The following is a 13,654-nucleotide window of genomic DNA, read 5'->3' on the forward strand; positions in this document are numbered from 1 at the left end:
CAAAAATTATCTTTTTTATCATTTACCTACTCGAGGACGAGCAGGAATTAAGCTTGGGGATGCTGATACGTCTCCATCGTATCTATAATTTTTGATTGTTCCATGCCAATATTATTCAACTTTCATATACTTTTGACAACTTTTTATACTATTTTTGGGACTAACATATTGATCCAGTGCCAGTTCCTATTTGTTGCATGTTTTATGTTTCACGGAAAATCAATATCAGACAGAATCCAAACGGGATAAAAACGGACAGAGAATTATTTTGGAATATTTGGGATTTTCCGGAGGAAGAATCAACGTGAAACGGTGTCCGAGGTGGCCACGAGACAGGGGGGCACGCCCACACCCCCTGGGCATGTCTGGCACTCTCGTGGGCCACCTGTAAGGCGGTTGATGCCCTTCTTTTGCCGCAAGAAAGCTAATTTTATGAGAAAAATCTTGGCGAAAGATTCACCCCAATCGGAGTTACAGATCTCCGGATATTAAAGAAACGGTGAAGGGGTAGAATCTAGGAACGCAGAAACAGAGAGATAAATCCAATCTCGGTGGGGCTCTTGCCCCTCCCACGCCATGGGAGCCAAGGACCAGAGGGGAAACCCTTCTTCCATCTAGGGAGAAGGTCAAGGAAGAAGAATAAGAAGGGGTCTCTCTCCCCCTTGCTTCCAGTGGCGCCGGAACACCGTCGGGGGCCATCATCTTCACCGCGATCTTCACCAACACCTCCGCCATCTTCACCAACATCTCCATCACCTTCGCCCATCTATATCCAGCGGTCCACTCTCCCGAAACCCGTTGTACCCTCTACTTGAACATGGTGCTTTATGCTTCATATTATTTTCGAATGATGTGTTGCCATCCTATGATGTCTGAGTAGATTCTCGTTGTCCTATCGGTGATTGATGAATTGCTATGATTGGTTTGAATTGCATGTTTTATTGTTGGTGCTATCCTATTGTGCCCTCCGTGTCACGCAAGCGTGAGGGATTACCGTTGTAGGGTGTTGCAATGCATTCATGATTTGCTTATAGTGGGTTGCGTGAGTGACTGAAACACAAACCCGAGTAAGTAGGTTGTTGCGTATAGGATAAAGAGGACTTGATACTTTAATGCTATGGTTGGGTTTTACCTGAATGAATCTTTAGTAGTTGTGGATGCTTGCTAGTGTTCCAATCATAAGTGCATATGATCCAAGTAGAGAAAGTATGTTAGCTTATGCCTCTCCCTCAAATAGAATTGCAATAGTGATTACCGGTCTAGTAACATAGTCAATTGCTTAGGGACAATTTCACAACTCCTACCACCACTTTTCCACACTCACTATATTTACTTTATCGCATCTTTATTTAAACAGCCCCTAGTTTATATTTGTGTGCTCTTTATTATCTTGCAAACTTATCCAACAACACCTACAAAGTACTTCTAGTTTCATACTTGTTCTAGGTAAAGCGAACGTCAAGCGTGCGTAGAGTTGTATCGGTGGTCGATAGAACTTGAGGGAATATTTATTCTACCTTTAGCTCCTCGTTGGGTTCGACACTCTTACTTATCGAAAACTATTGCGATCCCCTACACTTGTGGCTTATCACTGATGGACTTTTGCAATCACTTGGTACTTGCGAACCATGCCTCATGGGCAAGATGACTAAAACGTCGTTCTCCAGAATAATGGAGCGAGCAACGGATTTGTTGGAGATCATACATACTGATGTATGTGGTCCGATGAATATTGGAGCTCACGGCGGGTATCGTTATTTTCTCACCTTCACAGATGATTTGAGCAGATATGGGTATATCTAATTAATGAAACATAAGTCTGAAACATTTGAAAAGTTCAAAGAATTTCAGAGTGAAGTAGAAAATCATCGTACCAAGAAAATAAAGTTTCTACGATCTGATCGTGGAGGAGAATATTTGAGTTACGAGTTTGGTCTTCATTTGAAACAATGTGAAATAGTTTCGCAACTCACACCACCTGGAAAACCACAACGTAATGGTGTGTCCGAACGTCGTAATCGCACTTTACTAGATATGGTGCGGTCTATGATGTCTCTTACTGATTTACCGCTATCATTTTGGGGTTATGCTTTAGAGACTGCTGCATTCATGTTAAATAGGGCACCATCGAAATCCGTTAAGACAACGCCTTATGAATTGTGGTTTGGCAAGAAACTAAAGTTGTCGTTTCTTAAAGTTTGGGGCTGCGATGCTTATGTGAAAAAACTTCAACCTGATAAGCTCGAACCCAAATCGGAGAAATGTGTCTTCATAGGATACCCAAAGGAGACTGTTGGGTACACCTTCTATCACAGATCCGAAGGCAAGACATTTGTTGCTAAATTTGGATCCTTTCTAGGGAAGGAGTTTCTCTGAAAGAAGTGAGTTAAAGGAAAGTAGAACTTCATGAGGTAATTGTACTTGCTCCCTTATTGGAAAGTAGTTCATCATAGAAATATGTTCCTGTGACTCCTACACCAATTAGTGAGGAAGCTAATGATGATGATCATGAAACTTCAGATCAAGTTACTACCGAACCTCGTAGGTCAACTAGAGTAAATTCCGCACCAGAGTGATACGGTAATCCTATTCTGCAAGTCATGTTAGTTGACCATGACGAACCTACGAACTATGAGGAAGCGATGATGAGCCCAGATTCCGCAAAGTGGCTTGAAGCCATGAAATCTAAGATGGTATCCATGTATGAGAACAAAGTGTGGACTTTGGTTGACTTGCCCGATGATCGGCAAGCCATCGAGAATAAATGGATCTTCAAGAAGAAGACTGACGCTGATGGTAATGTTACTGTCTATAAAGCTCGACTTGTTGCAAAAGGTTTTCGACAAGTTCAAGGGGTTGACTACGATGAGACTTTCTCACCCATAGCGATGCTTAAGTTTTTCCGAATCATGTTAGCAATTACCGCATTTTATTATTATGAAATTTGGCAAATGGATGTCAAAACTGCATTCCTGAATGGATTTCTGGAAGAAGAGTTGTATATGATGCAACCAGAAGGGTTTGTCGATACGAAAGGTGCTGACAAAGTGTGCAAACTCCAGCGATCCATTTATGGACCGGTGCAAGCCTCTCGGAGTTGAAATAAACGCTTTGATAGTGTGATCAAAGCATATGGTTTTATATACAGACTTTTGGAGAAGCCTGTATTTACAAGAAAGTGAGTGGGAGCTCTGTAGCATTTCCGATATTATATGTGGACGACATATTGTTGATTGGAAATGATATACAATTTCTGGATAGCATAAAAGGAAACTTGAATAAAAGTTTTTCAATGAAAGACCTCGGTGAAGCTGCTTATATATTGGGCATCAAGATCTATAGAGATAGATCAAGACACTTAATTGGACTTTCACAAAGCACATACCTTGATAAATTTTTGAAAAAGTTCAAAATGGATCAAGCAAATAAAGGGTTCTTGTATGTATTACAAGGTGTGAAATTGAGTAAGACTCAATGCCCGACCACTGAAGAAGATTTCTTCAGCCATAGGCTCTATCATGTATGCAATGATGTGTACCAGACCTGATGTGTGCCTTGCTATTAATTTAGCAAGGAGGTACCAAAGTAATCCAGGAGTGGATCACTGGACAACTGTCAAAAAAACCTGAAATACCTGAACAGGATATGTTTCTCGTTTATGAAGGTGACAAAGATCTAGTCGTAAATGGTTACGTCGATGCAAGCTTTGACACTGATCCGGACAATTCTAAATTGCAAACCGGATACGCGTTTATATTGAACGGTGGAGCTGTCAGTTGGAGCAGTTCTAAACAAAGTGTCGTGGTGGGATCTACGTGTGAAGTAGAGTACATAGCTGCTTCGGAAGCAGCACATGAAGGTGTCTGGATGAAGGAGTTCATATCCGATCTAGGTGTCATACCTAGTGCATCGGGTCCAATGAAAATCTTTTGTGACAATACTGGTGCAATTGCCTTGGCAAAGGAATCCAGATTTCACAAAAGAACCAAACACATCAAGAGACGCTTCAATTCCATCTGAGATCAAGTCTTGGTGGGAGACATAGAGATTTGCAAGATACATATGGATCTAAATGTTGCAGACCCTTTGACTAAGCCTCTTCCACGAGCAAAACATGATCAGCACCAAGACTCCATGGGTGTTAGAATCATTACTGTGTAATCTAGATTATTGACTCTAGTGCAAGTGGGAGACAGAAGGAAATATGCCCTAGAGTCAATAATAAAGTTATTATTTATTTCCTCATATCATGATAAATGTTTATTATTCATGCTATAATTGTATTAACCAGAAACATAATACATGTGTGAATACGTAGACAAACATAGTGTCACTAGTATGCCTCTACTTGACTAGCTCATTAATAAAAGATGTTTAAGTTTCCTAACCATAGACATGTGTTGTCATTTAATTAACGGGATCACATCATTACGAGAATGATGTGATTAACTTGACCCATTCCGTTAGCTTAGCACTTGATCATTTAGTATGTTGCTATTGCTTTCTTCATGACTTATACATGTTCCTATGACTATGAGATGACTATGAGATTATGCAACTCCCGTTTACCGGAGGAACACTTTGTGTGCTACCATACATCACAACGTAAATGGGTGATTATAAAGGTGCTCTACAGGTGTCTCCTAAGGTACTTGTTGAGTTGGCGTATTTCAAGATTAGGATTTGTCACTCTGATTGTCGGAGAGGTATCTCTGGGCCCTCCCGGTAATGCACATCACTATAAGCCTTGCAAGCAATGTGATTAATGAGTTAGTTGCGGGATGATGCATTACATAATGAGTAAAGAGACTTGCCGGTAACGATATTGAACTAGGTATTGAGATACCGACGATCGAATCTCAGGCAAGTAACATACCGATGACAAAGGGAACAACGTATGTTGTTATCCGGTTTGACCGATAAAGATCTTCGTAGAATATGTGGGAACCAATATGAGCATCCAGGTTCCATTATTGGTTATGGACCGGTGACGTGTCTCGTTCATGTCTACATAGTTCTCGAACCTGTAGGGTCTGCACGCTTAAAGTTCGGTGACGATCGGTATTTTGAGTTTATGTGTTTTGATGTACCAAAGATAGTTCAGAGTCCCGGATATGATCACGGATATGACGAGGAGTCTCAAAATGGTTGAGACATAAAGATCGATATATTGGATGACTATGTTTGGACTTCGGAAGTGTTCCGGGTGAGTTCGGGCATATACCGGAGTACTGGGGGGGTTATCGGAACCCCCCGGGGAGTATAATGGGCCACATGGGACTTAGTGGAGAAGAGGAGGGGCGGCCAAGGCAGGGCTGCGTTCCCCCTCCTCCTCTAGCCCGAATTGGACAAGGAGGGGGCGGCGCCCCCCTTTCCTTCCCCCTCTCTCCTCCTTCCCCCTTCTCCTACTCCAACAAGGAAAGGAGGAGTCCTACTCCCGGTGGGAGTAGGACTCCCCCATTGGCGCGCCCTCCTCCTGGCCGGTCGCCTCCCCCCTTGCTCCTTTATATACGGGGGCAAGGGGGAACCTCTAGACACACAAGTTGATCTATTGATCTATTCTAGCCATGTGCGGTGCCCCCCTCCACCATATTCCACCTGGGTCATATTGTAGCGGTGATTAGGCGAAGCCTTGCGTCGGTAGCAACATCATCACCGTCACCACACCGTCGTGCTGACGAAAATCTCCCGTGAAGCTCTGCTAGATCGGAGTTCGCAGGACGTCATCGAGCTGAATGTGTGCTGAACTCGGAGGTGCGGTACGTTCGGTACTTGGATCGGTCGTATCGTGAAGACGTACGACTACATCAACCGCCTTGTGCTAACGCTTCCACTTTCGGTCTATGAGGGTACGTGGACTCACTCTTCCCGCTTGTTGCTATGCATCACCATGATCTTGCATGTGCGTATGAATTTTTTTGAAATTACTGTGTTCCCCAACACTATGAAGTGGGTGCTGTTTGGCGATGCCAACACTTCTTACTTCCAGGCCATTGCTAATGGCCTCCACAGACGTTGCTCCATTCCCCTTCTGTGGGAAGGAGGATAGCTATTTCAGGACCCACCAGCGATCTGGGCCCATGTGGGCGGATTCTATAAGTCGCTATTTGTCGGGCGACCTAGGGGTAGTGTCTCTCTAGCAGGCCACATATGGCCGCCTCTTCAACAAATCTCCCCTGCGGAGAATGATGCTCTCCTCGCTCCCTTCGATGTCACTGAGGTCGAGACTTTTGTGAAAGCAATGAACCTGGCCTCAGCTCCGGGCCCCGATGGCTGTCGATCCGCTTCTTCCAAACTTTCTGGCCTATAGTCAAGGATGTGATCCTCGGCTTGTTTCTTGAGCTTTCTCGAGGAACTTTGGATGTCTCTTGCCTCAACTACGGGATCATCTTCCTGATCCCAAAGGTACCGTGTGCGTCAGACATTGGGTAGTTCCGACCAATCACGGTTCTCAACGTGCTTTTTCGAATTCTGGCCAAGGGGTACGCCACTAGGGCGTCCCTAATCGCCGTTCGGATCCACCATCCCAACCAGACGGCCTTCACGAAAGGGCGGTATATTTTGGACAGGATCCTTGTTCTCCACGAGGTACTTCATGAAGTCAAGAGCAAACACATCCGCACAGTGTTCCTCAAAATTGACTTCCATAAAGCATACGACACAGTTCATTGGTCCTTCCTTTAGGAGGCGATGATGAAGTGTGGCTTCGACCCACACTGGATTGCCCGGGTCATGGAGCTTGTCACGAGTGGACGCACGGGTGTCAACATAAATGGGGAGGTCGGTCCGTACTTCTTGACAGGACAAGGGGTGCGGCAAGGAGATCCCCTCTCCCCATTTCTATTCAACCTTGTGGTCGATGCTTTGGCAACGATCCTAGACTTGGCCAAACGAGCGGTCCACATTAGGGGGATTTGCCCCCATCTCATCGGTGATGGAGGTCTGACCCACCTCCAGTATGCGGATGACACCATCATGATGGTGGAAGGTTCGGACGAGGATATTAGGCGCCTCAAATTCCTCCTTTTCTTCTTTCAGGAGATGTCGGGCCTCACGATTAACTTTGCTAAAAGCGAGGTGATGGTTCTTGGTTACTCTGCGGAGGATGCCCAGTGAATTGCTAATCGCCTGAACTATCGCCTGGGATCCATCCCAACAACTTACCTCGGCATGCCAATTAGTGACACCCGCCTACAGGAGAAAGATTTTTGCCTAATTATTTCCAAGCTCCAGCCTCGGATGGAGCCTTGGCAGGGGAGGTGGCTCTCCAAGGCCGCGCGAGTGGTTCTGATGAACTCTCCCCTTATTAGCCTCTTGATGTATATTATGGGATTCTATAGCTTGCATGAATCCCTTCATCATGAGGTTACCGAATGACTCTCCAGATTCTTCTGGGCTGGGGAGGGCGATAAATAGAAATATCACATGGTTAAGTGGTCTAGATTTGCATGCCCGAGGATCAAGGCGGCCTCGGGGTGATTTCATCTAAAAGGATGAATATTGCCCTCGTCTCCAAATGGTTGTGGTGCATTCAGACCGGCGATGATGGACTTTGGCTGGAGATTATCCACGCAAAGTACCTGCGCGGACAGCCTCTGGCGTTTGCCTCTAGGACTGGAGGCTCCCAATTTTGGCAATCGGTTATCCAGCTCATGTCGATTCTACGTATTGGGACCTATATTAAGGTGGGCAGTGGTTCCGGTACCTTATTCTGGCTGGATAGATGGTCCACAACTAGACCCTTTGTGGAGCGCTTTCGCATTATTCTCTATTTGCGCCCGCCCACAGCTTATTGTGGGCATGGCATTAGCTGACCTGGGTTCTATTGCCTTCCGGCGTACCTTTGGGGCGGCGGAACAAGCACAATGGGAGGAGTTGCTTGAGTGTATTGCCCTACACACCCCATCCCTCGAGCCCGATTCCCTGACCTGGCGCCTTGAACCCAATGGCAGGTTCTCTACAAGGTCCTTGTACCAGGTTATTGTGCCCACTCCTGGGCCTATTGAGCTTTCGGTGATATGGGAGATCAACCTCCCCATGAAAATCCGCATATTCCTTTGGCAATGGGTTCGCGACCATCTGCCTTCGGGCACAGAGGTGCGTAAGCGTAATGGTCCGGGGACGGCCTCTGCCCCATTTGCATTGTACCGGAAGACTCCAACCACATTTTCTTCCAGTGCCCGGTGGCGCGGTTCCTTTGGAGCTGCTTCAGGGAGGTTGTTGGTGGTGTTTGGTGCCATGACAACCTTCCGGACATGTTTGGGTAGATCCTTAGGCTCCCCAACCCTAGACGTGCCCCCTCTGGGTGGCTATGGGTACCCTCGCATGGACCCTTTGGTGCATCCGCAATAAATTAGTCATCGAACACGTGATCCCTTGCCGTGTGACTGACGCGATCTACAAAATGTGGGGCTTCTTACAGCTATGGAGACCGCTTAGCAAGCGGCGTGATCGAAACGTCATCGACACCATCATCATGGGGCTTCGCTCTTATGCTTCGGCGTTAGCACCGCCACCACCGCCACCCCCTCGCGAGCAGGATTAGCTCTTGTTTTCTTTTATGTTTGGGGCTTGTTTTGTTGTGCCCCCAGCGGCTATTTGAGACATACGTGTACTTGAACCTGTCTTGACTTGTTGTTGGATGCTCGGTGTTGTTGCTTTATAATATAAAGTGGGGGGAAACAATTTTTTGTAATACTGTGGTTTATTTCACATTTATGTACTTGTTGTTTTATTTCCAATTACTTATCCAACTGAGAGAAAGAAATAGACTAGTAAGAATTCCGAAATCCCATTTGGAAGGATACCATCCTTATAACTATGCAGGTCTAGTTTGTGACAGAATATATAAAATATTTTTCTACCAATTTTCTACATGTAATAATTCATTTATAATTTTTTTAAACATAATAACACTATTTTTCCTAAGTTCCAGAAGTTCACATGTGCCCAAATGAAATTTGAATAATAGAACTTCCCTGTCGTGCATGCAAAAATGAAGGGCAATGGTCGAGAATTTCGCATTTGGTTTGTCTATAGTTCATATTTGATCTCATACAAGTTTATATGCTACAGACAAGTTAGAATCACTCTCCACTGGTGTAGTCCTTTAATTGGGTCGGGTCGTCAGTCCATGAGACAATGGAAGATAAGAAGTTGGGTGACATTATACTCCACAAATGAGTTCTTTCTTCCTCGCGGTCATCTGCGAGGGAGACATCGAGGAGCTTCTGGTGATTTCTACTTCGACTCTGGCATGCTTGTCCATTTGGGACGAGGATCAATTGAAGACTTCCCTTCTGTCATATGGTTCAGTTGTTGTATACAAGAGTAAACCGGCTCCAAAAGGGAGCGGTGGGAATGGCGGTGGCGGCACGTCTTCTTCCCGCGGCGGTGTGTGGTGGGTTGGATCCCCAGGGAGCTAGATGTATTTCTTTGTTTGTTGTTTCATTGGATTTCTCTAATATAGTTCTAGGGTCCTTTTCGCAAAAAATAAGTGCAAGAAAATCGTGCTACTATTTCTTCTTCTTTTTTTTGCACATGGAAAAAACAAATTTGTGCTACTCTGATTGATTTTGCAAAACATGTGTGGTTCTCACCAAACTTTATCACCATATAAAATAACAATTTTGCTAATATAAACGATGAAAGAAATAACATATATAATATGTCGTAGTGGATAGGTAGGTCTGAAGTTGTTTGTGGTATCAAAAAGAAAGACAGAAACATTGTAGGGCAAATTGCATCTTTTCAAATTTCAAATTACCTGAAGATACACTAACCCTTGTTGCATTACCGACTATAAACCATCTAAATACAATTATACAACTCGGTGACAGCATGCTATGTTTTTTTTAAACGGAGGCAAAAGATTACTGAGGATCGGCTATGTTGGTCTCCAGGCTTCATTTTCCGCATGGGAGCTCTTATTTTCGATGTACGAACTAGTACTAAATAGTGCATGTTAGCTAAATAATCTAGCGTGACAAGTAGTTCAGTTAGAGCTGCCGTTGCAGCTTAGCACTTTCAGTTAGTAGGTTTTTCATTTCAGTTAAGGTTTTTTCTAGAAAAGGAGAATGACCCCCAGCCTCTGCATCTGAGCGATGCACACGGCCATTTTATTAATTATTCTCACAAGACCTTACAAAATCAATACAACAATAAGACTAAAGCCGCCATCTAAGCAGCAAACAGTCGCTACACCTATCCAGTTGATGAAGGGGCGCAGATAGCCTGGGCCTAATACCAAACAGACATCGCAGCCAAGCCTAACATCTAAGACCTGAGACCCCAACCTAGCCACTTGCCGGGTCTGGGGCATATACTGGTCCGGCGTGCTCTTAGAGGTCGCCGCCGCCAACTGCCACCGCTACATCTTTAGAACTGTACTGATGCATCAACCTTCCTCGGTCCAGCTATCGTCGACGCCACCACGGCGCCCAACGGCACCTCCTCCCTGCGCGCAAACAGCTGAACACGCCGCGGTCGCCACTGATACACCTCAGTGCCAATGCTGCCAAGTATCACCAGTCGACACAGCTTGAAGTCCTTGGAGGATCTGTCGTGCGTAGCACCTGCTGACCAGGCATGACCAAGCGTAGCACCTGTCGGTCAGGCATGACTTGACATCTCCATCAAAGCTCCGTGTAAGACGAAGCCGCTCCACCTCCTGTCTCTGACTTCCAGTGCTGCTCCACAAACGATGCTCCCAAGAGAGAAACGACACCACAGTGCCGCCATCATCCGATCTGGAAAACCCAGATCCTAGGGTTTCCCCTGGAGCAGCACGAGTTAGTCGACAGTAGTTACACGATGATGCCTTTATCAAGGTAACAGTGTAGAACGCCACCATCGCCTGCCGTCGGCTCGATTTTCACCCGCAACCATGTCTCCGCAACTCGCAGCCGGACTAGATGATGGATCTCGAGATCCGATCACCAAGCTTCTGGCCGGCCACCGCCGACGAAGAAGATGACCACCACCACTGGCTACACCGGCCAGAACAGATATGCCATGGGTGCCACCAAGCAGTCCACCAGACCCTCGACGCCGCCGCCGATCTAAAGCCAGATGACATGTCGCCGAAGGCCACATCGCACCGCCGCCCGATCCAGGCCAGCCGCCCGTGGCTCGAGGCAGGGCTGACCGCCACTGTCGTCGAAGCCAACGCCATCGCTTCTAGATCGGCCGCACCTCCACGCATGTTGGGGCCCCGCCACCCCTGAGACGCGGGAGGGAGGAAGAGCCCCCGCCACAGCTGTCGGCCTCCGGGCGCAAGCCGGTGACGTCCTCCGGCGGCAGCGGGAGGAGGGGAGGAGGATGGGCTAGGCCCCGGCGGCGGCTAGGGTTGGGAAGCCCAAGTCGCCTGAGCGGGGGACGACCCGAGCGAGTGACTACCGATCCCACCTGCTTGCTATATTCTGACAGGGACCTGAGGATGCGATCTGTGCAATCCTGAGGTCATAGCTCACGGCAAGCGCATGCCCCTGATCGTGGGATGGCACGCTCCAGTAGAGGGGGTCATCCTCGATCCGTTTTCATCTCATCAGTGAATAAAGAGAGCAGAAATGCAACAGTTCAGTGCGCTGCACAAAAAATTCAGCCTCGCATCTCTCTCTCTCTCTCTCTCGCCATTGACAGGAGCTTCGAGCTCAGAGATAACAATTGGCATCAGAGCAGTCTTGCGGTCCAGGGCATTGCCGGGGATGACACTGGCGGTAGCAAATCGCCATCGACGCCGCGTGCGAAAATATCCGATGGCACAGAGTGGCCGTGGCAGAGAGATGATCGGCGCGGGTGGTGCGTGAAACCGGCAGTGCAGCGTGGCCGCAGCTGACGAGGATTAACTACACCGACCGAGATGTCCTCATGCAAGTCATGATGGAAGGGCGGCACCTGTGGGACACTGTGGTGACGGGTGAGGGAGTCCTGGATAAGGGGGTATCCGGACAGCCGGACTATGTACTTTGGCCGGACTATTGGACTATGAAGATACAAGATAGAAGACTTTGTCCCGTGTCCGGATGGGACTCTCCTTGGCGTGGAAGGTAAGCTTGGCGATTCAGATGTAGATCTCCTCCTCTGTAAACCGACTCTGTGTAACCCTAGCCCTCTCCGTTGTCTATATAAACCGGAGGGTTTAGTCTGTAGGACTCATCATTATCATCTACATCAACAATCATACCATAGGCAAGCTTCTAGGGTTTAGCCTCTCTGATCTCGTGGTAGATCAACTCTTGTAATACTCATATCATCAAGATTAGTCAAGCAAGAAGTAGGGTATTACCTCCATCGAGAGGGCTCGAACCTGGGTAAAACATCGTGTCCCCAGCCTCCTGTTACCATTAGCCTTAGACGCATAGTTCGGGACCCCCTACCCGAGATCCGCCGGTTTTGACACCGACATTGGTACTTTCATTGAGAGTTCCTCTGTGTCGTCGCGATAAGGCTGGATGGCTCGTCTCGTTGTCAAGGACAACATCACCTCCGGGGGAGCCATGATTCTGGGCCAAACTCTCCGGCTGGGCGGCTTCGTTATGACCGCCCGATTAGCTGTTGCACCGACAATGACTTCTCAGGTCATTAAAAATAGCCTCCACATTGATTCGGAATTTGTCGAACAGATGGATCCAATGGAGCTCTTCTCCCTCAATGAGCTCTTGGATCACATCGCCGCGCTGGGCGTCGCTACGGACTATGACCGGATCGGGCTTAAACCTGATCAAAGGGAGATTCACTCTCCACCCGTCACCCATGAGATAGCGGTAGTGGAAGAGCATCATCCTAATTCTCCCTCCACTTTGAGGACGAACTGTGCCCGGATTTCCGAGCTCTCCGAGCCGGACACCCGCTCGTGGGAGGACATGACCCCGGTCCCGGACTCAGGATCGGGGGCAGGCTGAAGAAATCGGGCAACGCCCCAGAACCCGAGTCGTTAAGCTCGGAAGCTTCTTTGCCCCTGGGTCCCAGATCGGGTCATGATTCGGATTCAAATCCGCCCACCCACCCAGATTTATCCAATCTTTCCCATATCAGACAAGAGCCCCAAGAAACAGTACATCACTACTGGGCCAGATTCCTCCTTGTTATAAAAAGGGTCAAGGACTGTCGCGAGGTAGACGCAATCTCCCTCTTTTGCAAAAATTGCACGAACAAAGGGATTCTCAATGCTATAAGTCGTCGTGACATAGTACACTTCGCTGACTTAGCGGCCATAGTGCAAAAGTATTGCGCAATGTAAAGCACCTAGAAAACCCAAACAAGTTTCTAGGACCGTCCGGCTCTAGCCAAATCCCTTGTCCGAACTAAAAAGGTAAACTCTCGTAAGTCACCCGATTCAAGTACCAAAAAAATAAAGCCCACCGCAAGGCGCGGAACCGTATTGGAAGAATGGCTAAATGGGCCATGCAAGATTCATAGCACACCGGATACTACGACAATGCATAGCCTTAGAGCATGTTGGATACTCCGGCAGGTAGCAAAAAGCGGCGAGCATCTCCTCATAAAACATCCCGCCGGAGACAACAATACGGTATTTACAGTCTTTGATACTTTCGCCTCAAATAATAGGCGAAAGCAAGCTCAGCGCAGCCTCGCAGAAGTTTGCCACGTGGCAACAATAAACCCATGGAATGACACGGCTATAACCTACAAT

The sequence above is a fragment of the Triticum dicoccoides genome, chromosome 4B (genome assembly GCF_002162155.2).
Source record: "Triticum dicoccoides isolate Atlit2015 ecotype Zavitan chromosome 4B, WEW_v2.0, whole genome shotgun sequence".
NCBI classification, from domain to species: domain Eukaryota; kingdom Viridiplantae; phylum Streptophyta; class Magnoliopsida; order Poales; family Poaceae; genus Triticum; species Triticum dicoccoides.